The sequence below is a fragment of the Trichechus manatus genome, unplaced genomic scaffold (genome assembly GCF_000243295.1).
Source record: "Trichechus manatus latirostris isolate Lorelei unplaced genomic scaffold, TriManLat1.0 scaffold00058, whole genome shotgun sequence".
Classification (NCBI taxonomy): domain Eukaryota; kingdom Metazoa; phylum Chordata; class Mammalia; order Sirenia; family Trichechidae; genus Trichechus; species Trichechus manatus.
The window spans coordinates 2,887,214-2,912,790 of record NW_004443994.1 but is presented as its reverse complement, the minus strand read 5'-3'; the positions used below and the strand labels follow the sequence as shown (position 1 = coordinate 2,912,790).

General features: G+C 38.3%; 1 pseudogene; it reads left to right on the top strand.

Annotated features, from left to right (window-relative positions):
- The first annotated feature begins 3,117 nt into the window (after positions 1-3,117).
- The window catches only part of LOC101352370 (guanylate-binding protein 1-like), a 37,484-nt pseudogene continuing 15,024 nt past the window's right edge, over positions 3,118-25,577 (top strand).

Genomic DNA, 25,577 nt, shown 5'->3' with positions numbered 1-25,577 from the left:
TTCTGTTTCTGAAAATCATGGGTTGATATTTGTTATGAGATTTATGTTATGTAATCCATGTAAAGAAGTCAGCATTGAGCCTGGAACAAGTGTGCAGTACATGGGAATTACCCTATGCATTGGACAGGGTGTTAAGTGGCAGGTAGTGGGTTGTTGTCAGCTGCCATCAAGTCACCTCCCCTACTTATGGCAATCCCAAGCACAATGGAACAAAAGGTGCCTACATTCAGTTGTGGATCAGACCACTGTGCGCCATAAGGTTTTCATTGGCTGATTTTTAGAATTGGATCACCAGAACTTTCTTGCTTTGTTCCTAGTCCATCTCTGTCTAGAAGCTCCACTGACACCTGTTCAGCATCACAGTAATATGCACACCTCCACTGAGAGATGGGTACTGGCTGCATATGAGGTGCATTGACCAGAAATAGAAACCAGGTCTCCCACACAGAAGTCAAGAATTCTACCACTGAACCACCACAGCCCTCTGAGGGCTAGGTAGGGACTAGGTAGTCGTAAGTGTGTAAGATACGCCCTTTTCCTCATTTACTGCATCTATTAATGAGAAGCCAGGCCCACTGTGAGTGTATAGATTATTTCAGGAAATCAGACCTAAAAAAATAATACAATGCTATCTCATTCTAGGCTTCCTCAAACTGACTGCCAAAGCTGATCAATAAGCATCCTTTTTTTTTTCCTGCAACAAATGTCTCTAAGATCTTTTCTAACACTAAAATCTGAAGCTTCTAATTGTGAAATCCATGTACCCTTCCACTAGCACTGCTCCCTGCAATTCCTTTCATGGTTTGAGTGAGTGCCTTGCACTCAGTGCTTTCAGTTTCATATTATGCTAATTCTGTTACATTGGTTGTTGTTTCTAATTATCTGGTCTGAAGGAAATCCAGAAAGCCCCAGGTCAGGGACGGATTACCCAATAAGCAAGGTAAGCACTTGCTTGGAGCATCAACAAAACAGGGGCACTAGCTGTCCAAAATAAAGACCCATAGATGCCAAGCACTCGGGACACAAGGATAAGTGAGCACCACAGTAGGTGGGAACTGGCAGAGCACTAAAGAAACTGATACCAGCTCCAGTGCATGAGAATGTGCTGCCTGGAAATGAAGTTCATATAGGGTCAGGAGGGCGCCCACAGGCAAGGTTCTTTAAGCCATAAGGCCCCTACCACTTCAACACCTTTGTTAACATATGTCCTCTATGGTCGCTTCCCGTGTAATTGAAACTCCTTATCTTGGCAGGTCCTTTGGGAGTATACTCTTTCTTTCTAATAAACAAGAGGTAGGGGTGGGCTGTCAAGTCTAACTCTTCTACATTCACCCAATATGCAACTGAATCCAACATCAGCAGTTTCTGGGCAAGGATGGATGATATTAATAGATAACAAATCTCTGATCTACTTTGAGAGAACCGTCTTGTACATCCATGTCTTCTGATCCAGCAATTCCAGCCAGGAGGGCCAGCAATGCTCTTTGTCATGATACAAACACAAGGGTATGCGCTCGCGTACGTCCTGGTAAACAACCAATGGGAACTGCAGCCAGATGACGCCCAAAACCGAAGGAACTCTAATAAGTCGACTATTGCAATGAATTCAATCAAGTTACTTTATAACTGTACAGTATTTACATACAGAGTTGGGTCCTAAGTTTTGTAAACAATAATAACTTTAACTTTAAAATACGTTTGGCATACATGCAGACACAATGTAGCCTACGTTTAATATAATGCTAACATGGATAATAATTGAATACTAACATAGCAAATATCCAAAAAATACTGGAAATATTAATATTTATCTAGCATGAAAAGTTTAAATTTATGTATCAAGTGAGCTCCTTTTTTTATTGTCTGTTGCACGTGACTCAGTGCTTGATATTATTCTATATGTGCTAATAAATGAGGTATTAGGCACATTAAGAGACACGAAATTCATTATTTATCGTGCAGCATATGTTTCTGCTTTGCAACAATGAATGCGCTTCTAAATTTGTCTTCTAAGAAAGCAATAAAGGGCATTTATCAGAACATCACATGTATATTTTGTCAGAATATTTACATATCTCCATGTAAGGAAATTGAAAGATTCTTCAAGGAAATAAATGAATATTTAGATAATAAAATTAGATAAATGTATTTTATTTTCCATTTCCCTTCAGACTAACCTTCTTTTAAGAAATTGACTGATATTGTTATGGCGCACAGAACAAACTTGCTTGTCAAAAAGAGGTGCTATTGTTACATCAATTATGTACGTATATCCAAAGATGGGAGTTGAGCAATCCCACAAAGACAGAAAACGCACATTTAGTAAATTTTGTATATGATAACAATTATATTTTCCTTTTCATTTCAGACTGATTGGGTATAGCCTCACATTCAGTTCTCTCTTGTTCACCACATAAGAATGCACCAGTGTCACTATAATCATGTGACTCCTAACGTATCTGGTCCTGTCCTGTGCAAAGTGAACCAAAACATGTCTTCAGATTGACCATCCCCTTGTATTTGTATCATGCTCTTTGCAACTGTTCTCACCTCAGTCAGGTATCAGCAGTAGTCCAATGAACTCTGAAGACACAGCATCAAAGGATAGAAAGTGAGTGCCAAAGTTTTTAAGTATTATTTCAAAAAGAAAAACATTTGTGGAAATCTGCTAAAGACCCGCCAACAAACATTGTATGAAAAATGAATGAAATTCTTTCCAGTAGCCTTTTTAGTACTATTTCTTTTAACTATCTCAGACCTGAAGAACAAAAATACATATTCCAAATCAATTTTTTTACTTACTAATTTTCAAACACTAATTTTTGTGTTAATGTCAAAAATCAAATGCAAATTTTATTTTATAAATTTTACTTGTATAAGTTTTATTTATATCCAATTATTCAAACTTATTTGCCACAGTACAACCAAATATAAAAAGTGATATAATTTTATATCCAGGTAGAATGAAAGGGCAACAACTAAGTGGAGCACAAAAACAGAAACTTGTAGAAGAAAAAAGAAAAAAGATTTGTGAATCCCTAAATCACCATCATACGATTATTTTTATCAATAGACTACTTCTGTAAAACGTATGTAATTTTCTAAAATCATACAAACAATGTATCTATCTCACTGCTGCAAAAACAATTTTGCCCATGCTGTGGAATTTTATGACTCCACACTCTGAAAACAATATATGCTAGTGAAAGTTCTTGATCTAATTAGAGACCAGAAATTCCAATTCATCACACCTCTTCCCTTGCAGATAAGGTAACAGACTAGACATGGCCTCAGAGATCCACATGCCAGGCCCAGTGCGCCTCACTGAGAACATTAATGGGCAACTGATGGTTAATCAGGAAGCTCTGAAGATCCTATCTGCCATCAAGTAGCCTGTTGTGGTGGTGGCTATCATGGGTCTCTACCGCACAGGCAAATCCTACCTGATGAACAAGCTGGCTGGGAAGAAAAAGGGTAAGCGGCACCAGTAAATCTCTGCTGAGTCCCTCCTGCCCATTCACAGTACTCAACATCAAATATAGTGATATAAGCAGAGAAAGTATAGAGATGGGAAGAATATTGAAAGCTAACTTTACATCCAGAGTTGGGACACTTGTCTTCACACTGTTCTGGAGGATAAGAGTCAGCTTACTCTCCCTTCTCACATTGCTTTACTTATCCTCTTTCTAAAATATAAATATTCCTTTCCTGGAGAAGGTATTATAGAAATAAAGATATTTAATTCATATAGTAAGACATTTACTAATATGCTCATATAGTAACAGCAAGCTTCCTCTGCTCTTCAGGTAAAATAAAATGTTTCAATCTATATTGGATGTTCTAATTTCCCTATTTGTCTGGTTGTAATTAAGAACAATACTGGTTGTGGTTTCAGTCATCTCTCCTAACCTTGGTTACTTCAACTCTTAGCTCAGTTTCCAGAATTTACTGCTATTAAATCTCTAGCCCTAATATCCCTCGGCAGGCTTCTCCCTGGGCTCCACAGTGCAGTCTCATACGAAGGGAATCTGGATGTGGTGTGTGCCTCACCCCGAGAAGCCGAACCACACTCTAGTTCTGCTTGATACCAAGGGACTGGGAGATGTAGAGAAGGTAGGAAGGAAGATTCTGTTTTGGATTAAGACCCTCATTTCTGAATATCCTCTACACTGTTTACTTTTTTATTGTACAAGAGCTTCCACTTAACCATAATATAATTTTTTATTTCCATTTACATGTGATGAGGCCAAGTTTAGCAATCAGGTGAAAAAAGTATTTATAAGCCACATTCTAGCAGAACATGATGATCATGAGATAGTATTCTAATCATTAACTACAGGTTGTGAGATAAGCCAGTTAACCCAGTTGCACAAAGATAGTACAGATATAATTAATGCTATGAGTCTTATCCTACAGAAAACCCTACCTAAGGATTTGGGTTCTGAAGTCTTAAGAATTTCTGTTCAAATTTGAACTCTGTTATTAACTCAGTTGCCTTAGCAGATTATTTGGCTTCTTTGAGTCTCAGCTTTCTGATCTGCAAAATGTACATAATAGACCTATACCAGCTTCACAGTAGTGTTTTGAATATTTAATAAGTAGTGTAAAGTGTCAGGTACAAAATAACTGATCAATAAAATAAAATCAAGTAGAGTCACTCTTATGTAAGACAATTTTGCTATTGAAAAGAGAAAGAGAGAAAAAAATTAAATTGTATTTAAGGCTTTGGAAAGCCCACCAACCTTGAGTATTTATTTTGCAATTATCTGCCAGTAGTCATAAGAGGGCTTGGTGAGCTTACCAACTATGAATCAGTGAAACCAAAAATACCAATGACAAACTGACAAAAGTCCAAGGCCAACAGACTATGATTTATATGTGGATTTGGGTTCCCTTTATAGGTCATTAGTCTAAAAAAGCTGTAATTAAAAGAGCACACTTAACCACCGCTAACTTGGTAATTTCCACAAGAATGGAACATACTCCTAGCACAAATGTGTTCTGACCTCCAGGGAGACAATGAGAATGACTCGTGGATCTTTGCCCTGGCCATCCTCCTGAGCAGCACCTTCATATACAATAGCATAGGAATCATCAAGCAGCAGGCCATGGACCAATTGCAGTATCCTTTTGTGGTCAAGGACAGCCCCAAAGCCAGAGGGGACACCTATATTAAGAAACCTGCTGCCTGATTGTGTATCAAGCGCTGAGAAAGAGCCCATGTACCTACTACTGCTAAATTGACACGGGTTAAGAACAAAGCCAAGATCAAAGTTCTGGAACATGTGGAACTAATACGGGATGAGGGGCCATGTGTTATCTTGCCACTTTTCCTTAGTTAGCTGTTCAGCTATGTGACAGAGCTGACAGACCAAATCAGGGCAAAATCCTCACCTGATGCAAACGAGGTTGAGGATTCAGCTGATTTTGTGAGCTTCTTTCCAGACTTTGTGTGGCCTCTGAGAGATTTGTCCTTGGACTTGGAAGCAAATGGACACTCCATCACAGCAGACCAGTACTTAGAGAATTCCCTGAAGCTAAAGCCAGGTAACAGGGACTTACAACTAGAAAATTGGGAGTACAAAACGCTAGAAATTGTCAGTTTTGAGTGATGTTTATATTTAGGAGCCCTGGTGGCACAGTGTTTAAGAGACAGGCTGCTAAGCAAAAAGTCTGCAGTTCAAATCCACCAGCTGCTCCTTGGAAACCCTACAGGGCAGTTGTACTCTGTCCCTTAGGGTCACTATGAGTCAGATTCATCTCACAGCAATGGTTTTGGTTTATATTTAAAGTTGCCTATTTTCTCAGCTTGCTATTCCTAAAAATCAATGTTTGTTAAATATCTGAATTAATAGATATAATTTTAAATTATACCACTCGGCAACTAACAACAAGAAGTCCCCTCTTCTCAAAGAAAGTTTCTTTTTCTTTCACCATTCCCTGTGCTAGGATTAGGTTTACTTAATCTCCCCAGTTAGGGTTTGTGAAGCTGTATTTAGCCACAAAAAATGGAGTAGAAGAGACTTTTTTTTGGAAAGAACCAGATTACAATAGAGCATGAACTGTATACTAGCTCAGGGATTGGCAAACCACAGCCCACAGGCAGAATGTAGTCAAAATCCAGCCTGCCAGCTGTGTTTATAAATAAAATTTTATTGGAATAGTGTTGTGCTCACTTATTTATGTATTGTCTATGGCTGTTTTCATGCTACAATAACAGAGTTGAGACATTTTGAAAGACACTATCTGGCCTGCAAAGTCTAAAAATGTTTACTCTTTGGTACTATTGCAAAAAAAAGTTCCCAACCCCTCTATTAGGAAAAGCCCTTTTATCTTCCTCCAGATACCAGTGAAAAAGATAAAAATTTTAACCTGCCCCGACTCTGTATCCGGAAGTTCTTCACAAAGAAGAAATGCTTTATTTTCGACCCGCCCACTCACCGCAAGCAGCTTGCCAAGCTCGAGACACTGCAGGATGATGAGCTGGATCCTGAATTTGTGCAACAGGTTGCAGAATTCTGTTCCTACATCTTCAGCCATTCCGAGATCAAGACTCTCTCAGGAGGCATCAAGGTTAATGGACCTCGTAAGTGCTCTTCCTATCATTCTACTCATTATTAAGTATAAGACAGGGTGAAATAACACCTACCTGCTGTCAGCTTAGAGAAATGTAAAGTGTATTGCTATTATTGTGTTAAATTCCACTTGCTTCCAACGTTTCTAATAGATCTTGTTAGTCAAATCTCTTGGGTAGGAAAAGATAGGGAATGCCAAAGCAAAGATACACTATTGCTTAATACTGACCTAGTCAGCTGGACCTGCGCTGTCCAGTACAGTAGCCACTAGAGCAGCCTGGCTATTTATATTTAACTGTAACTTAAATAAAATAAAAAATTCAGATCACAAGGCCACATTTCAAGGGCTCAATAGTCACACGTAGATAATGGCTAACATATCTGGACAGCACAGTAATACAACATTTTCATCATCACAGAAAGTTTTTAATGGAATGCTGAATGAAATGGAGAAATCATTTTATTGGGATAACATCATTTTTATCCACAGATATTGATCAAATGCTTACCACAGACCAGGACTCATGATAAAGACATAAATGAGAAAGGAATAGTTCCTGTCCTAATGGTACTTGAGGGTAAAATGGATATAAACACTAGATAAACACAAGCCCACAAGCCTGTTTCATCTAGAACAGGGATGTTCAATTGACAGTGTGCATACGTTTCACCTGGGGATGTTGTCAAAGGACATTTCTGATTCAGTAGGTCTGGGGAAGGGCCTGAGAGTCTACATTCCTAGCAAGCTTCCAGGTGATGCTGGTGTCATTGTTACTGTGGGGCAAATAGCTATTAACAGGCGTGCTCAGAATTACAGGAATAGAGAGGTGTCCTCACACCACCTGCAGTAAATATCATCATTTGTTCTCTAATTGAAGGTCTGGAGGGCCTCGTGCAGACCTAAGTCAATGTCATCAGCAATGGGGATCTGTCCTGCATGGAGAACGCAGTCCTGGCCTTGGCCCAGATAGAGAACTCGGCTGCAGTGCAAAAGGCCATTGCCCACTATGACCAGCAAATGCACCAGAAGGTGCAGCTGCCCACGGAAACCCTCCAGGAGCTACTGGACGTGCACCTGGCCAGTGAGAGTGAGGCTATCGAGGTCTTCATGAAGAGCTCTTTCAAGGATGTGGCCAAAATTTCTAGAAAGAATTACGGGTAATTTCTCCATCTGTTTTATACAAAATAAGGTCTTGGAAGGCAAAATACTACTAATAAATGCAATGGATATTGATTTTGAGAGCATCAATCCTTACCAGACTTTAAAATGCTAACAACCGCTTATTAGTAATTATAAGAGAACCGACTTTATTATTATGGACTCAAAGCTTCAGGAACAAACTAATAATCTTCCCCTTAATTTAGTTGAACACATTTAATAACAACCAGAACTTCTAATCAAAATGCATGCAAACTCATACCAGGCCATTTTCATATTATAGCCAAAATGAAAGAAAATTATAATCTTAGTTACTTTGAGCAGGCTTACATTGTACCATATTTTGTCCATTTGCAATCATTAGTCTAATTTGAAAAGGTGAAATTCACCTGTGAAAGTGCAGCATAAAGCTAGCAGTCTCCACTCTGAACATCATCTCTAGTGGAAAGGGATTTCAGGAGAAAGTCACGGTTAGGAAGGAGGAGATGGTCCCATTGGGTGCCTGTAAGTTTCCAGGGGTCATAGACATTATGGAGAAACCTTTCCAGAAGTTCTGAGGGCTTGCTAACATCTTTTCCCTGTTATTCTCTTTGCTCCCTATTTTTACATTAAAGACCCAGCTAGAAAAAAAGCTGGATGACTTTTGTAAACAGAATGTGCAAACATCATCGGATCATTGCTCAACTTTACTTCAGGATATTTTCAGTCCTCTAGAAGAGGAAGTGAAGCAGGGGATTTATTCTAAACCTGGGGGATATAATCTCTTCCTTCAGAAGACACAAGAGCTGAAGGAAAAGTACCTGCAGCAACACAGGAAGGGGACACAGGTAACCAGGATTTGTCATTTCTGCAGCTGAGCTGCCTCTTTCAAAAACCAACATGAACAATGGTAATTATATGCAAAAGTACTTTATTGTCTGGATGGTATGCACTCTTTCCTTCAATAAACAGGTACAGTGATCCTATTATACCAGATATGCCCTAGGTGCTGATCAAAAAGAGTGCAATCAATCCATATTTGAGTTATAAATTGAATTGTCAAATTAATCTCCAGGTTGTTGTTGTAACGGTCTATTATGTTGTGTTTAGGTGCCATTGAGTTGATTTTGACTCACTGCAATCCTACCTAACAGAGTAGAACTTCCCCATAGGGTTTTCTTGATTATAATCTTTATGGAAGCAGATCACCAGACATTTCCACCAGGGAGATGCTGGGTGGGTTTGAATAGCCAATCTTTCGGTTAAAAGTTGAGTGCTTAACCATTGTGCCACATGAACTCCTTCCCTCTATTATAGCTTTGTACTGATGGTACTATTATGTTGCAAGAGACACAGACCCAAAGATGGTCACTTAAGCAAAAATCGTAATACGTTGGTTTAGGTTTCAAACTGGCTTTAAGGAGAAGGATCCAAGACTAAAACAATGTCATCTTCTCTTTCTCTGTCTATTGCTTCTCACCTAATCCATTGCTTACTTTTCATTCTTTCTCCCTCTATCTCCATTCTTCTAAATCTGCTTTCTCCATGATGGCTTCATTCTCTAGCAAGCTCACCTCATATGAGACCACAGCATCAACAACTCAGATTTGGAGCCCTCAATCCAAAAATTACCAAGACTCTCTTTTTCCCAATATCTGTATCAGCCTCCTCTAAATGACTCTGATTAGAGAGGTGATCTGATTGGCCAGCCTGGAGCATGTGCCAACATGTGACATGGAGGCTTGACCTGGGCCAATCCCTTCAGAGCCAAGAGGAGTAGTACCTAGAGGAAAAGATGGTGGGCTGACCAAACAGGAACAAATGCTTACAGACATTTCCTACTGCTAGCTCTGTGTTTTCTGGCTCCTAAGGCTGAAGAGATTCTGCAGAAATACTTGATGTCCAAGGAGTCTGTGATGGATGCAATTCTACAGGCAGACCAGACTTTCACAGAAAAAGAAAAGAAGATTGAAGGTGAGGAGTAAGTCAAGAGACCGGAAAGCTTTCAGAATCCCTTAAAAGCTTAAAACAACTTGACTGAGTAAATCTGGGGTCATTAAATTAGAACAAGAACAGCAAAGACGTGTCTTAGCTTCAGAAGCCATCTCTGACTGTGTTATATGCTGTCACTGACATTATGGTTGCCCAGAAGGAAAAGTCTTCCCAGAGAAATTTATCTATGAAGTAATAACAATAACAAATAATGTATATATGTAAGAAAAAGGAGGTAACACTGCAACCCTACTTGAATTTCTCTTCTTCCTTCTTCTCCTTAGAGCAACGTGTAAGAGCTGAATCTGCACAGGCTTCAGCAAAAATGTTGGAGGAAATGCAAATAAAGAATCAGCAGATGATGCAACAGAAAGAAAAGAGTCATCAGGAACATGTGAAACAATTGACTGAGAAGATGGAGAGGGACAGCGCACAGTTGCTAGAAGAGCAAGAGAGGACTATGGCTCTTAAACTCCAGGTAATTAATTGCATCCTCTTGAGGTTCTGTTGTCTCTCCAGTCTTCCTGATCACAAACTTAGTGTGGCAGTGAGAACACAAAACCCAGAAGAAGAACCTTGTTCATCCACTTACATTTTTTGATCCCTGGTTGTCTGGCTCACCTGGCCCCAGCCTATGTCTGGTTATTAAGTTTTTTATTTTCATTTATGTCACATACAGTCTTTTATCTGTATATCCCTCAATAAATGGTAGCTATTACCTGCTAGGCATTGTAAAAGGGTTTTATCTGTATTTCCTGTTAAATGCCCTATAAAAAGCAATAACTACTGTATCCCTGATCCTTAGGAGAAAAGAAAATCAGAGGTTCAGAGAGACGAAATAACTTTCACTGGGTCACACAGTAGGTAAATTATCTGATCTATTTTCACTTCTTAGTAATGTCTGCAGTGATTTTTTTTTTTAATGTCACACCAATTATGACCTTAGCTCTAAGAGAACCTCTATCAGCAGAAGGACTCCTTAACCCTCTAATCCCTTTGACCACACAGGATATTTCAGAATGCTTTATGTCCTTTGTGTATATGTCATAATATGTTGTGTGGGAGGATATATAAAAGAGTCTACATTTCATAAATAAGATTAGAAGCTAAACATATGATCAAAATTGCCTGTAAAGACTGTGCACAATTAATAAGAGGAAAGATCAAGACTTGTATTTTAGGTTCAACAATATCTCAGGAGGTATGAGCTGAAAATACTTCTTTAGCTAAAGAAGTCCTAGGAAAAGTAATCACAGAGCTAGGATGCCCAAGAGAAAGTAAAATGAAAGTTAAGGGTGGAGAAAATTTCAAGGAGAAATGAAATACTAAAAAATCAACGAATGTGGAAAATAGATAGAAGGTAGAGATCTTACTTAATAATACACTTTATTAAGTCTCCATTCATCTCTCTTTAGGAACAGGCTGAACTCCTCAAAGAAGGATTCCAAGAAGAGAGCAGACAACTTCGTAATGAGATAAAGAGTCTTCAGAATAATATAGACTTACTATCTTCTCTACTCTTTGTCACTGTCATTCTAAATCCCAGGGTTATGAAATTCCTACGTTAGGGTATCTCATACTTCCCCTTTAATATTATGTAAATTTGCCCTCATTTTGAAACAACTGAACCAACCCCTACTAGTAACAAATTCCTCATCACAATCAGCTTCCCTGGCTGCACATGCAGCTTTTAAATCATTGAAAAGGCTTCGAGCCTTTTTTTGCACTAAGGCTGAATAAGAACCTTATGTACTTGTGCTGACTTTCCTACTAATTGACTTAAAGACACACTTAGGAAGGGGTGTTGTTCAAAAACCTGGGACTGCCTGCATATATAAAGATATGTAAAGAAAAGTCATTAATATGTCAACAGTAAAGGTAACTTGGTTTTCTAACGTCAGAGAAAGTCAACAACAATCATTCTGAACCTCTGTTCTTCTCTAACACTCTACTAGTAATCTTGTCCCAAGGTCTGTGACTGTCTGGGTGTGTTAACAATTAGGCAATCGATTTTTAAATTACTCTGTCCCCATGAGTCAAATGAGCAAAAGATTTTAATACAAATTATAAGAAATAGATATGACAGTAAATGTATAAAAAGATGTTCAAAAAGATATGCAGAAAAACAATTGCTCATTGAAAGGACAAGCTATCATCTTCCCCACCAGTTCAACCAAGACTGGACAGAATAACACGTGGTGTTGGAGAGGATGTGGGAGATCCTTGCCTTCACAGTGTGCTAGAGACGCTTTTCCAGGAGCAAAAATAGTCAGAAGTATCAGAAGTAAGCTGAGAAGAAAGATTTCTAATTTCTTCCTTTAATCTATGAAGGGAAATTAGGAGAGAAGTGAAAGGGCAGAGCTACTACCACCCTACCCTTCATTCCCATAGTCAAGTCTGAGCTTCAGGGAGGATAAGCTGTGAATTTTGAAACTCGACTCAGTTTGCCTTCACTGAAGTATTCTGAAAAGATCAGAAGGCTCTGGGACCTGCCAAAGGTGAGACTAAGAGTTGGAAAAGAGAAAGGTGATGTGGCAGCGATGAAGGCAATGAGAAAAGGAATGTTCAGCCATTTCATGTTTGTGCCTCCTAGAGTTCAATTTGTTCAATACATTGACCGGTATCTCTTTCTTTCCTCTTTTTCTTGCTTAAACTGACATGTCCAGCTGAATCTTGATATGTAACTCTTACAATGGGTAAATATAGAGTTGGTGTTTAATAAAATGCAAAAAAAAACAACACACAAAAAATAACTTGAAAAACACTAGTATTCGACAACTTCATCTACTATGAAGTTAGTCTCTTCTCTGATGAAAAAAAAAATGAGCTGAGCTCCACATAGCACATTCTGCTTTTTTATGAATGTGTTTAAAGAGTACATCAGCCCTCTGTCCTTACTTTTCATATTATCAACATTGTCATATGACATAATCATACAACTGTCCATGGCTATTGTTCCAATAGAATCCTTCAAAACTGCAACTCAAGGCTTGAAGTTTTTCTTCAGTTCTTTCAGCTTGAGAAATGCCGAGCGTGTTCTTCACTTTTGATTTTTTAACCTTCAGGACTTCACACATTTCATTGTCATACTTGACTTTGTCTTCTCGTGCTGCCCTTTGAAATCTTCTGTTCAGTTCTTTTACTTCATCATTTCTTATGTTCCCTTTAGCTACTCGATGTTCAAGAGTGAGTTTCAGAGTCTCCTCTGACATTCATTTTGGTCTTTTATTTATCGCCTGTCTTTTTAATTACCTGTTGCTTTCTTTATGTATGATGTCCTCGATGTCTTCTCACAACTCGTCTGGTCTTCGATCATTAGTGTTCAGTATGTCCAATCTATTCTTGAGATGGTCTCCAAATTCAGGTGGGATATACTCAAGGTTGTATTTTGGCTCTCGTGGACTTATTTAAATTTTCTTCAGCTTCAACTTGAACTTGCATATGAGCAAGTCCCGCAGTGGTAGGCCCCTGTCCTTGTTCCGACTGATGATATTGAACTTTTCCATCATCTCTTTCCACAGATGTAGTGGATTTGATTCTTGTGTTTTCCATCAGGTGACGTCAACTTGTATAGTCATCGATTTGTTGTTGGTCTTGCAAAATTCTATCGTATGATCTCTGGCATAGTTTTTATCACCAAGCTCATATTTTCCAACTACCAACCCTTCTTCTTCGTTTCCCACTTTCGCATTCCAATTATCAGGAATTATCAATGCATCTGGATTGCATGTTTGATCAATTTCAGACTGCAGAAGTTGCTAAAAATCTTCAGTCTCCTCATCTCTGTCATTAGTGGTTGGTGCATAAATTTGAATAATAGTTGTATTAACTGGTCTTTCTTGTAGCCGTATGCATATTATCCTATCACTGACAGCACCGTACTTCAGAATAGATCTTGAAATGTGCTTTATGATGATGAACATGACCCCATTCCTCTTCAAATTGCCATTCCCGGCATAGTAGATCATATGATTTTCTGACTCAAAATGGCCAATACCAGTCCATTTCAGCTCACAAATGCCTAGGGTATAGATCTTTATATGTTCCATGTCATGTTTGACGACTTCCAACTTTCCTAGATTCATACTTCACACATTCCATGTTCCGATTATTAATGGATGTTTGCAGCTGTTTCTTCTCATTTTCAGTTTTGCCACATCAGCAAATGAAGGTCCTAAGATTTTGACTCCATCCATGTCATTAAGGTCAACTCTACTTTGAGGAGGCAGCTCTTCCCAAGTTGCAGTTTAAGTGCCTTCCAACCTGAGGGGCTCATCTTCCGACACTATACCAGACAATGTTCTGCTGCTATTCTTAAGGTTTTCACTGGCCAATTTTTTCAGAAGTAGACTGCCAGGTCCTTCTTCCCAGTCTTAGCCTGGAAACTCAGCTGAAAACTATCCACCAAGGGTTATTCTGCTGGTATTTGAAATACTGATTACAAAAGACTGTCCTTAGCAGGGAGCAAAAAGTGCTGTGGCCAATCCAATGTCATATGACACAGGGAGAATGCGAGTGAGAGGAAACTGAAGTGAAAAAAATGATAGTCTACATGACTGGAGATAAAATAAGACACTTTTACAAATAACAGCTTCATTGAGATACGATTCACAAACCATACAATTAACCCACTTGAAATGCACAATTCAATAATTTTTGCTATATTCATAGACTTGTGCAGTCACCACCACAATTGATTACAGAACGTTTCATCACCCCAAAAAGAAACCCATACTCATTACCAGTCACTTAGTCTGTAAGTCATTTCGTCTGTAGTCTTTATTATTTTCTTACTTCTGCTTGATTTAGCTTTATTTTGATCTTCTTTTACTAATGTCTTAAGGTGGAAGATTAGGATATTGATTTGATTTAATTATTATTGATTTAATGTAGACACTTACAGCTATAAATTACACTCTAAGCAATACTTTACTTGCATCCTCTAAGCTTTAGTATGTTGGGCATTTGTTTCCATCCATATCTCTTGTGATTTCTTCTTCAACCCATTGTCTTTTTTAGAGGCATGTTGTTTAATTTCCAAGTATAAGTGAATTTATCAAGTATTTTTCTGTTACTCATTTCTAATTTCATTCCGTTGTGATTGAAGAACAAAACTTTGTATGATTTCAATCCCTTTAACATTAATGAGACTTGCTTTGTGGTTTAGCATATGGCTTATCCTGGAGACCATTGCCTGTGCGATTAAGAAGAATGTGTATTCTGCTTTTGTTTGGGGGGTGTTCTATACATGTCTGTCAAGTATAATTGGTTTATAGTGTTGTTCAAGTCTCCTGTTTCCTAGTTGATCTTCTATCTAATTGTTCTGTCCACTATTGAAACTGGGGTATTGAAGTCTCCAACTATTATTGTTGAAATGTCTGTCTACATTCAATTCTGTCAGTTTTGCTTTGCATATTGGGGGCTCTGCCGCTGGCTAAATTTGTGTTTGTAATTGTTATGTCTTCCTGATGGATTGCTCCTTCTAACATTATAAAATATTCCTGTTTATTTTTAAGGAGCCCAGGTGACACAGTGTTTAAGCACTCAACTGGTAACCGAATGCTGGTTGGTGGTTTGAACCCAACAGCTGCTCCGTGGGAGAAAGATGTGGAGTCTGCTTCCCTAAAGATTACAGCCTTGGAAACCCTATGGGGGCAGTTCTACTCTGTCCTAAAGGGTAACTATGAGACACAATTGATTCGTTGGCCATGGGTTTGGTTTGGTTTTGGTTTATTTCTAGTAACATTTTTTGTTTTAAATTTTAGTTTGTTTAATATTAGTATGCCTTTCTTATGATTGCTGTTTATGTGTCTTTCCCATTGTTTTACTTTCAATCTCTTTGCATTTCTTAATTCTAAAGTATATCTTCTGTAGACAGCTTGCAGTTGGATCATATTTTTTATCCAGTCTGTCAATCTCTGTCCTTGGATTGGATTCTTTAATCCATTCACATTTAATGTTATTACTGACATAGTTGGATTTATGTTTCCTATTTTACTTTTTTTTTCCCCTATATTTTTCATGTCAACTCCATGGCAACAGGTTTTGGTTTTGATATTCTTCTTTTACTTCATCTTTTTGCAGTAAGTAAATATTTTCTTATGTAATCATTTTAATTCCTTTAATGATTTTTTTCACTAAAGATGTGTATATATATACATATATATACATAGATATACATATATATGCATATATATGTGAATTTCTCAAGTATTTTTCTGTTACTCCTTTCTAATTTCATTCCATTGTGATTGAAGAACAAACTTTGTATGATTTCAATCCTTTTAACAGTAATGAGACTTTGTCACAATGAACTGAGAGGATTGGAGGGAGCAGGTCCTGTGCCAAATGGCACAGACTCTCACTGTTCTGAGTAAAGAAGATTTTTCTTGAATAAGTTTCTTTGTTAGATATATGCCCTTAGGGCAATTTCTAGGGACTTTACTTTTTTCACCAATCATGCTTTTTGGAGTCCTTAGCTAACGCAAATGGTTAGCACACTAGGCAGCTAACCAAAAGGTTGGAGGTTTGAATCCACCCGGAGGCGCCTCAGAAGAAAGGCCTGGTGATCTACTTTTAGAAAAAAAGCCATTGAAAACACTATGGACCACACTTCTCCTCTGACACACAGACTCCACGAGTCTGAGTTGACTTGACAGCAACTGGTTTATGCTTACTTGGCTGATGATTATTTCTGCAAAACTCCTCACTGCCATTTCAGAAGTAGAACCCAAATAACTTACTTTTTCAAATTTAATAAAACATATAAGTATGTGAAACACACTGCTAGGAACCCTTCCAACACCTTGAAAGGGGCCTGTGCAGTAGAGGAGACCTGAAACTTAAGCTGTATTAGCTTCACAATAAATTAGCCTCCAATTAAGTGGGGGTATGACAACTCCATTGCCAATACTGAATGTTGCTATATATTAAAAATCATGTTTGTGAGTGTGGGTGAGTGGTAGATGGGTGAATGTGGTTGTTTTTTAATTTTTCAGTTGCAAGGAAAGTGTTCTCACAGAGAGGGAAGCAGCTTTGAGACAATGGTAAATTAAAACTTTTCTGGATGATGAAGTGTTACAAGATGTATTCCTGATGATCAGCTTTATAGAAGACTTTTTTTTACATCTCCTATGTAGAAATAAAGTTTGTGGGCAATATGAAACTCATCTCAGTTGTGAAATACCCAAGCTTTCAGGCGTAAAAAAGCCAGTCACTTTCATTCAGCAAGCATAAAGAGGTAGCAGGGTGAAGTGATTCAACAAGAGTTTAGGATGAAGACTACTTGGATTCAGATTAATTATAGTACTGTGATTTTGGACAAGTGATTAAATATTTATATGCTTCTGTTTTTATAAAATTATGGGAAGATACTTGTTATAATATTTAAGTTAAGTAATACGTGTAAAGAGATCAGCATTGAGCCAGGAACATGTTTGCAATACGTGGCAGCTACCCTCCCCGTTGTGTATTCCCTATTGAGTGTCAGAGCAAGGGGTAGGGGCTGGGGATTCGTAGTGTATATTATTTACTTTATCTATTAATGAGGAACCAGGTCCACTGTGACTGTGTAGGTTATTTCAGGAAATTAGACCTAAAAACTATTATGTTGCTTCCTCATTCTCGACTTCTCAAATTGGCCCCCATATTGGTATACATTTCATTACATTTAAAGGATCCAGTGGATGTTTTTCCCCCACAGCAAAGGGATTCTACTTGAGAAATCCTGTGTAAACCCTGTACCCTCCCATTAACATGGTGGCATAGTTATTTAATGCTGTATAACAGAAATACCACAACTGGATAGCTTTAACAAACAGAAATTTATTTTCTCACAGTTTAGGAGGCTTGTTGTCCGAATTCAGGACACCAGCTCTAAGGGAAGGCTTTCTCTCTGTTAGCTCTAGGGGAACGTCCTCATCTCTTCAGCTTCTTTCCTGATTCCTTGGAGATCTCCATACGGCTTAGTATCAATCTTCCCCCATCACTGCTTCTCCCTAGCTTGTATAATCTCTTTTATATCTCAGAAGAGATTGACTCAAGTCACACTAATCCTGTCTCATTAACATTACAAAGACAACCCATTCCCAAATGAAATTATAACCACAGGCATAGAGGTTAGGATTAACAATATATAATATCAGGAGACACAGTTCAATCCATAACACACAGCTCCCTGCAATAACTTTTATGGTTGTTGAGTCACTGCCTTGCACTCAGTGCTTTCAGTTTCATATCATCCTGATTCTGTTCTAGTGGTTGTTGTTTCTAATCATCTGGTCTCTGAAGGAAATCCAAAAAGTCCCATGACGTTGGAGGTCTAAAGTCTAAAGATCAAGTGAGAGACAAGAAGAGAGATATCACAGAATCACTCTACCTAAACTGAGGGGGGAAAATAGGTAAGAACCCTTACTCCGTTCTCACCCAGCTGCTTTCTTTCCAGCTCTAAAGGATCTTTGCTCTAGGACACAGAGTCTGTGATAAACTTGGGGCAGGGTGGGAAGGGATTTATAAGGCTAAATTACTTTTCTTAACAATGACCAGCACCAAGATAGGCTGCACTGAACCTGAGGTGGGACAGCAGTTCAGATGAAACCCTGGCCTCCTCAGGCACCTCCTGTCCCTGATGGCCCCCTGCTGTGCTCTTTGGTGACTCAGAAACCAGCAGAGGTGGGACCTAAATTGAGAGCTTGAAATGCTTCAGGATTGTCTTTCTTTTCCTTGACAGTGTCTGTGTTGATGGGGACACAATTAAATGACCATTGTCTCTGATGGAACTTGCTCATTATTATTCTGATTCCATCTAAGAAATATAAAGGGTCACAAATACATTATTTGCAAGAGAAAAAAAGAACAGGAAATCAGATGTGGGGTAAATAGCCCACTGACTTTGTCAAAGACAAAGCAAAAACAGAAACAACAGTAAGAGACAAATACAATTCATGGAAACAGCATACTTTTTAAATCATATGCTTGTATGTTGTTTGAAAGTTGATTTCTTTCTTTAGAAATAATCTCATCTTTTTGCCTGCTCATTGCTTTAGCTCTTACAAGTAGAATTCTGCCCCACTACATTATTGAAAGGCTTCTCCTTTAAAGAATCTATTTTGTGCATCACTAAGTGTAACATCTTTGCTTACTCTGACTTCTTCCTGCCCTTCTGAAACAGTTGTCTGGCCTTCTGGAAACTCCGCCCCTGAATTTCTTGGCAGTCACTAGCTTCATGCATCACCTACTTGTCTGATGCTCCCTCCTGTGTCAGCTCCTCCTCCTCCTCCCAAAGAAAACAGAATAAAACAGAACACCTAAAAGTGTATTTGCATTTCGCTCATGACTAAGGATGTTAAGTATCTTTTTATGTGCTTATTGCCATTCATATATCTTCTCTGGAGAAGTGTCTATTTTTTTGTGTGTTTTTAATGGGGTTGTTTGTTATAAATTTTTGAGAGTTCTTCATATATTCTTGTTGCCCGATTAGGGTCCTTGTCCTGGAGCAGTCAAGCCAACGAAACGTACTCCAAGTCAGAAAGACAGAGAAAGTTTATTAGGAGGTGACACCAACAGGGAGTCCAACAGCAACATTGGCTGTCTTCTTGGAGTCCCAAAAGGTGATTTCTACATATATCAGAGCTTATATATAATTTTTGCAAGGGTTATGTAATGTCTTCAGACATGTAGCCCACTGATGGTCGGATGAGTATACGTCACAAGACAATTACAAGAAATTCTTTATTAAACTAAAGATATGCATGCCGGACATCTAGACTCTAATCTTTATATAAAAATCTCTTGGCTAGTGGAACTGCCCTGCCAAGTTTACTCTGACTGAGGTAAGGAGCAAGAAAGAAAGAAAGTCTCAGACCAAAAGTGCCAAGCGGCCTTGCTAGCTGCCACCTTGCAGGCTGAAGGCCATCCCCCAAGAGAACAAAGAAAAGGAGGGAGACCAAGGCCGTAAGAGCCAAGAAGGCCCTACACCCCTTTGGGAAGAGACAAGCGCAGCTGGCATAATAAAAAAGGACACTGAAAGTGAGAGTGTACAAAATATCAAGCAAAAAAAACTTACAGGTTACTTAGAGTATCATTATGGTGTTAATTATGTGAGGCTCTCAATCACCCATTTTGAAAAGGAGAAAATATGTCACGAGGTATTAGGGTCACATTCTGAATAAAATTACTTTTAAAAATATATGAAGTTCTCTAGAGTTCTCTCTTGTGGGCTTTTCTCCTTTCTTATACTGCGTCCTGTGACTTCTAACTGCCTTTATCTCCTTGGACTTTCAACCCCATGTTGTCAACTCAGGAAGTCCTCTGGGCTGCACCCCAGCCCACCCTCCGTACACCAGGCCTAAAAAAATCTCTTGAGTCGGTAATCTGACTTATCTTATTGTATCCAGTATCTTACTTGATGTCCAGGGTCTTGAAAATCATTGTTTAATATATTTGTCTATTTTTTGGTTGTTTCCTGTGGGGGGATGTATCCAGTGCCTGTTATTCCATCTGGAACAGAAGTAGAATTCTCAGCAAATCATTTATTACTGTAGGATAAGAGTGAAAATCAGAATACTTAAGAATAAACGTGTTCAAATCTCAAAGAGCTAACATGTCTTATATCAGGGTCAATTCAGGTTACAGAGGTTGACTCAGAAGTTAAAAACAGAAAGATAAGGAATCACTAAGGGAATTCCTTATACATTTCTTCTACAATATATTTATCATGATTTTAATAAGACCTATTAAAAAAGCCACACTTACAATTATGTACAAATACTCTTCAAAAAACAAGCTTAGAGAAGAAAGGAGCCATGATTCATGAGAGAATGCTTCAAGTCCAGCCTTCTGGATGCAAAGCATTATGTCTTGCCTGAACATAGAAACAATATCAAATAAGAAAATTATATAAGGTTAAAGCAAGACGTAGATTACCAAATATTGGATGCAATGAAAAATCCATCCAGAAACACATTGCATAAGCAGTCAAGATGTGAAAAAACAAGTAATTGAAAAAAAAATGGACTAAGAGTCAGATTCAAGAAAGCCAGCCTGAGCTGGCATGTTGCATATGGGATTCTGTTGCACAACAAATGCTAAGAACCAATATGCTACCCTGTAGGACAGACTTAAAGGGTCTTGGATCTTACATGAGGGGTTCAGCAACTATGGGTCAAGAATAGAAAGGCAGGAAAATCTTGATGAGGCAGAATTATGTGAGAGATTCTATTAAATAATCTATATCACTAAGTATATTGCATGAAAACATAGCTATTTTTGTAAGTTTATTTTATTTCACAATCAATTAGTTCATTGTAGTTGAAAACAAAGATTTAGCAACCAGTACACACAGAATGGAGCCCTGGTGGCACAGTGGTTAAGAGCTTGGCTGCCAACCAAAGGGTTGGCAATTCAAATCCACCAGTTGCTCCTTGGAAACCCTATGGGGCAGTTCTACTCTGTCCCATAGGGTCTGTATGAGTCAGAATCAACTAGACAGCAATGGGTTTGGTTTTGGTTTTTTATACACAGAATAGTAGCAAAAAAAATAAATCTTTGTTCAATTAAGAATTAAGGAATAGATAAATATTGACTTTCTTACTTATAGCCAGCATATAAATTTCTCCAAAGGCTATTCTGTTTTCCATTTTATGTCCAGTAAATTTTGAGTAATTCTTAAATGAGTATCAAAAAGAAAAGTTATCAACAAAAAATTAGATGACAAATTTTGGTCATGAGAGTCATTGAATGTTGATAAATCACCATCATGCCATTATTTTTATCAGTAGACTAGTTCTGTAATACTTATATAATTTTTTAAAACGATACAACTGATACATCTATCTCACTGCTGTAAACAAAATTCTGCCCATCCTAGCAAATTGTATGCTTCTACCACTCAAAGAAATATATGCTGGTGAAAGTTCTCGATGTAATTAGAGACTGGAAATTCCACTTCATCCCATTTCTTCCCTTGCAGGTAAGGCAATACCCTGGACACAGCATCAGAGAAACACATGCCAGGCCCAGTGTGCCTCACTGAGAACATTAATAGAACACTATTGGTTAATCAGAAAGCTTTGAAGATCCTGTCTGCCATTAAACTGCCTGTAGTGGTGGTGGCTATTGCAGGCTTCTAAGGCACAGGCAAATCCTACTTGATGAACAAGCCGGCTGGGAAGAAAAAGGGTAAATGGCACCAGTAAAGCTCTGCTGAGTCCCTCCTGCCCATTCACAGTGCTCAACATTGAACATGGTGCTGTAAGCAGAGAAGTATAGAGATGGTAGGAATATTGAAAGCTAGCTTTACCTCCACATTTGGGACACTTGTCTTCACACTGCTTGGAGGATAAGAGTCAGCTCACTCTCTCTTCTCACTTTGCTTTAGTTACGCTTTTTTTAAAGCATAAATGTTACTTTCCTGGATAGAGTATTGTAGTAATAAATATGATTAATTCACATAAGAAGACATTACTAATGCCTTCATGTAGTAACAGCAAGCTTCCACTGATCCTCAGATAAAATAAAATGTTTAAATCTGTATTGGATAGTCTAATTTCCCTATTTCTCTGGTTGTAATTAAGAACAATACTCGTTGTTTTCAGTCATCTCTCCTAACCTTGGTTACTTTAACTATTAGTTCTATTTCCAGAATTTGCTGCTATTAAATCTCTACTTGTAATATCCCACTGCAGGCTTCTCTCTGGGCTCCACAGTGCAGTCTCACACCAAGGGAATCTGTACGTGGTGTTTGCCTCACCCCAAGAAGCCGAACCACACCGTAGTTCTGCTTGACACTGAGGGACTGGGAGATGTAGAGAAGGTAAAGAAGGAAGATTCAATTTCATTTTTTGTTGTTATTTTAAAATTTTTAATTTTTTTTTCTTTTTCCTTTTTTTTTTTATTCTGCTATAGGTGAAAGCTTACAGAGCAAATTAGTTTCTCACTCAAAAATTTGTACACAAATTGTTTCATGACATTGGTTGCAATCCCCACATTGTGTCAGCACTCTCCACCTTCCATTTCCACCCAGGTTCCTAGGTTCCATTCATCCAGTTTTCCTGTCCCTTCCCACCTTCTCATCTTTGTTTTTGGGCAGATGTTGCCTATGTAGTCCACATACTTGATTGATCAAAGAAGAAGATTCCTCATGCGTGTTATTGTTTGCTTTACAGGCTTGCCTAACCTTTGGCTGAAAAGGGAAATTTGGGAGTACTGTCAGTTCTGAGCTAGAAGGGTGTCTGGGGGCCATAGTCTCAGGGGTTCTTCCAGTCTCCATCAGACCAGTAATTCTGATCTTTTTTGTGAATTTGATCTTTTGTTCTACATTTTTCTCCTGCTCTGTCTGGGACCCTCTGTTGTAATCCCTGTCTTAACAATGGGTAGAGGCAGCCGGGCACCAACTAGTTCTTCTGTCTCGGGGTTGTGTAGGCAGTGGTTCATGTGGTCCATTAGTCCTTTGGACTAATTGCTCCCTTGAGTCTTTAGTTTTTATCACTCTCTTTTGCTCTGAAATAGAAGAGACTGATAGTTGTATTTTAGATGTGCATTCACAAGCTTTTAAGATCCCAATTGCTACTCACCAAAGTAGGATGTAGAACATTGTCTTTAAGAACTATGTTTTGCCAATTGACGTAGGTGTTCCCCTGCATCTATGATCCTTTGCCTTCGAGCCTAGGAACTTCATCCCATGAGGTGTTTAGTTATGTCTAAGAGGTTTCCCTGACTGTGCCACTTGTGTACTCTATTGTCTATATTAATATGAAGAACACCTACAGTCATGTAGTCAGAAATTTCCACTACCAAACCTGTAGCTGCTGGTGGGTGTGCTCCCTTATTCCCTCCCTCACCTCTTGGCATATCTATCTATCTATCTATCTATCCACTCATAGATTATCGTTTGTTGGCACTATTGTTGCAGGATTGTCTATGCTATAGTAGTTACCATAGTTTTCCTTTATTCCTGCGTTTCTCTCAGTGACCTCTCTTATCTTGGTCATGTTGTGCTGAGCTCTCCCATATTGTGTATTGCCTTTCTTTTCACCAATATTTACATGTGTCTACTATCTCTTTGGTAATTTTCTCTCCCTCTCCCTCCCATCCCTACTAACCTTCAAATAGTTTTTTTTTTTTCTGTGTGTAAATACTTTGTTGTTACTTTATGATAGTGATCTTGTACAGTATTTTTCCTTTTGCAATTGACTTATTTCACTCAGCATAAATGCCCTCCAGATTCATCCATGTTGTGAGATGTTTTGTGGATTCATCATTGTTCTTTATTGTTGCGTAGTATTCTATTGTGTGTATGTACCACAGTTTGTTAATCCATTCATCTGTTGATGGGCACTTATGTTGCTTCCACCTTTTTGCTATTGTGAATAATGTTGCAGTAAACATGGTGTGCATATGTCTGTATGTGTCATGGCCCTTATTTCTTTAGGGTGTATACCTAGGAGTGGGATTGCTGGATCATATGGTATTTCTCTTTCTAGCTTTTTGAGGAAGTGCGATACCGATTTCCATAGTGGTTTCACCATTTTACATTCCCATCAGCAGTGTCTAAGATTTCCAATCTCCCTACAACCTCACCAACAGTTGTTATTTTCTGGTTTTTTATTAGTACTAGTAAGGTCGGGGTGAGATGGTATCTCATTGTAGTTTTGATTTCCATCTAATTGCTAATGATCATGAACATTTCTTCATATGTTTGTTAGCTGCCTTAATGTCTTCTTTGCTGAAGTATCTTCATACGCTTTGCCCATTTTTTAACTGGATTATTTGTTTTTTATTGTTGAGGTGTAGAAGTTTTCTATAAATTTTAGAGATTAGACCCTTGCCATATATGCCATAGCCAAAATGTTTTTCCCAATCTGTAGGCTCTCTTTTTAAACTTTTGGAGAAGTCTTTTGTTGACTGTAAGTGTTTCATTTTTAGGAGGTCCCATTTATCTAGTTCATCTTCTTCTGTGTGTACATTTTTAGTTATGTTTGTTATTCTTTATGCCATATATTAGGGCCCCTAGTGTTGTCCCTAATTTTTCCTCCATGATCTTTATAGTTTTAGGTTTTATATTTAGGCCTTTGAACTATTTTGATTTAATTTTTGTGTATGGTGTGAGGTACAGATCCTGTTTCATTTTTCTACAGATAGATATCCAATTTTGCCAGCACCACTTATTGAAGAGACTGTCTCTTCCCCATTCAATGAACTTTGGTACTTTGTCCGTAGGTGGATGGATTTACGTCTGGGTTGTTGCTTTTTCTTTAATTTTCCATTCCTATTTAGAAAAATAACTAGAGGCAATGAAACACACACAAAATTTTAAAGGGACTTCTCTAGACTTTCTTTGTCAAGTTTTAAGTCCAAGCTTTCCATTTTTTCCCCATCCTTTTTTCATTTTTAAAAAGAGTTTTAGTCTATGTTGATATTTACTCAGCTTGCTATGCAATGCCTCAGCTTTCTCAAGTCCTAGACATAATGCCAGGATTCCTCTCCCAAACCTCTGATCTTAATCAGCCCACAGAGGTGCCTGGCTGGAAAGTCCTGGGTGACAGTTGCTAAAGAAACTCATATTAATCCCAAGGCCATTCATAATCCTAACCTTAAACATAGATCACTGATTGTATCACTTACTACATACATCAGGCTTAAGCAGAGGACGAGGAAGTCAGACATCCTTTGTCTGATCCTTCTGTGTCACATTAGCAGTCGAGCCCAGCTCCCTTTACCAGAGCTCTCTGTACAAGTTCACTGCCACACCACCTCAACCCACTGACCTCACCACCTGTCCAGACATAATGAAGTCACTGACAAGCTACCTTTGCAACAGATGATCTTCCATAAGTAACAAACAAAGGTGCTTTATTTGCTGTTTAGACCTACTA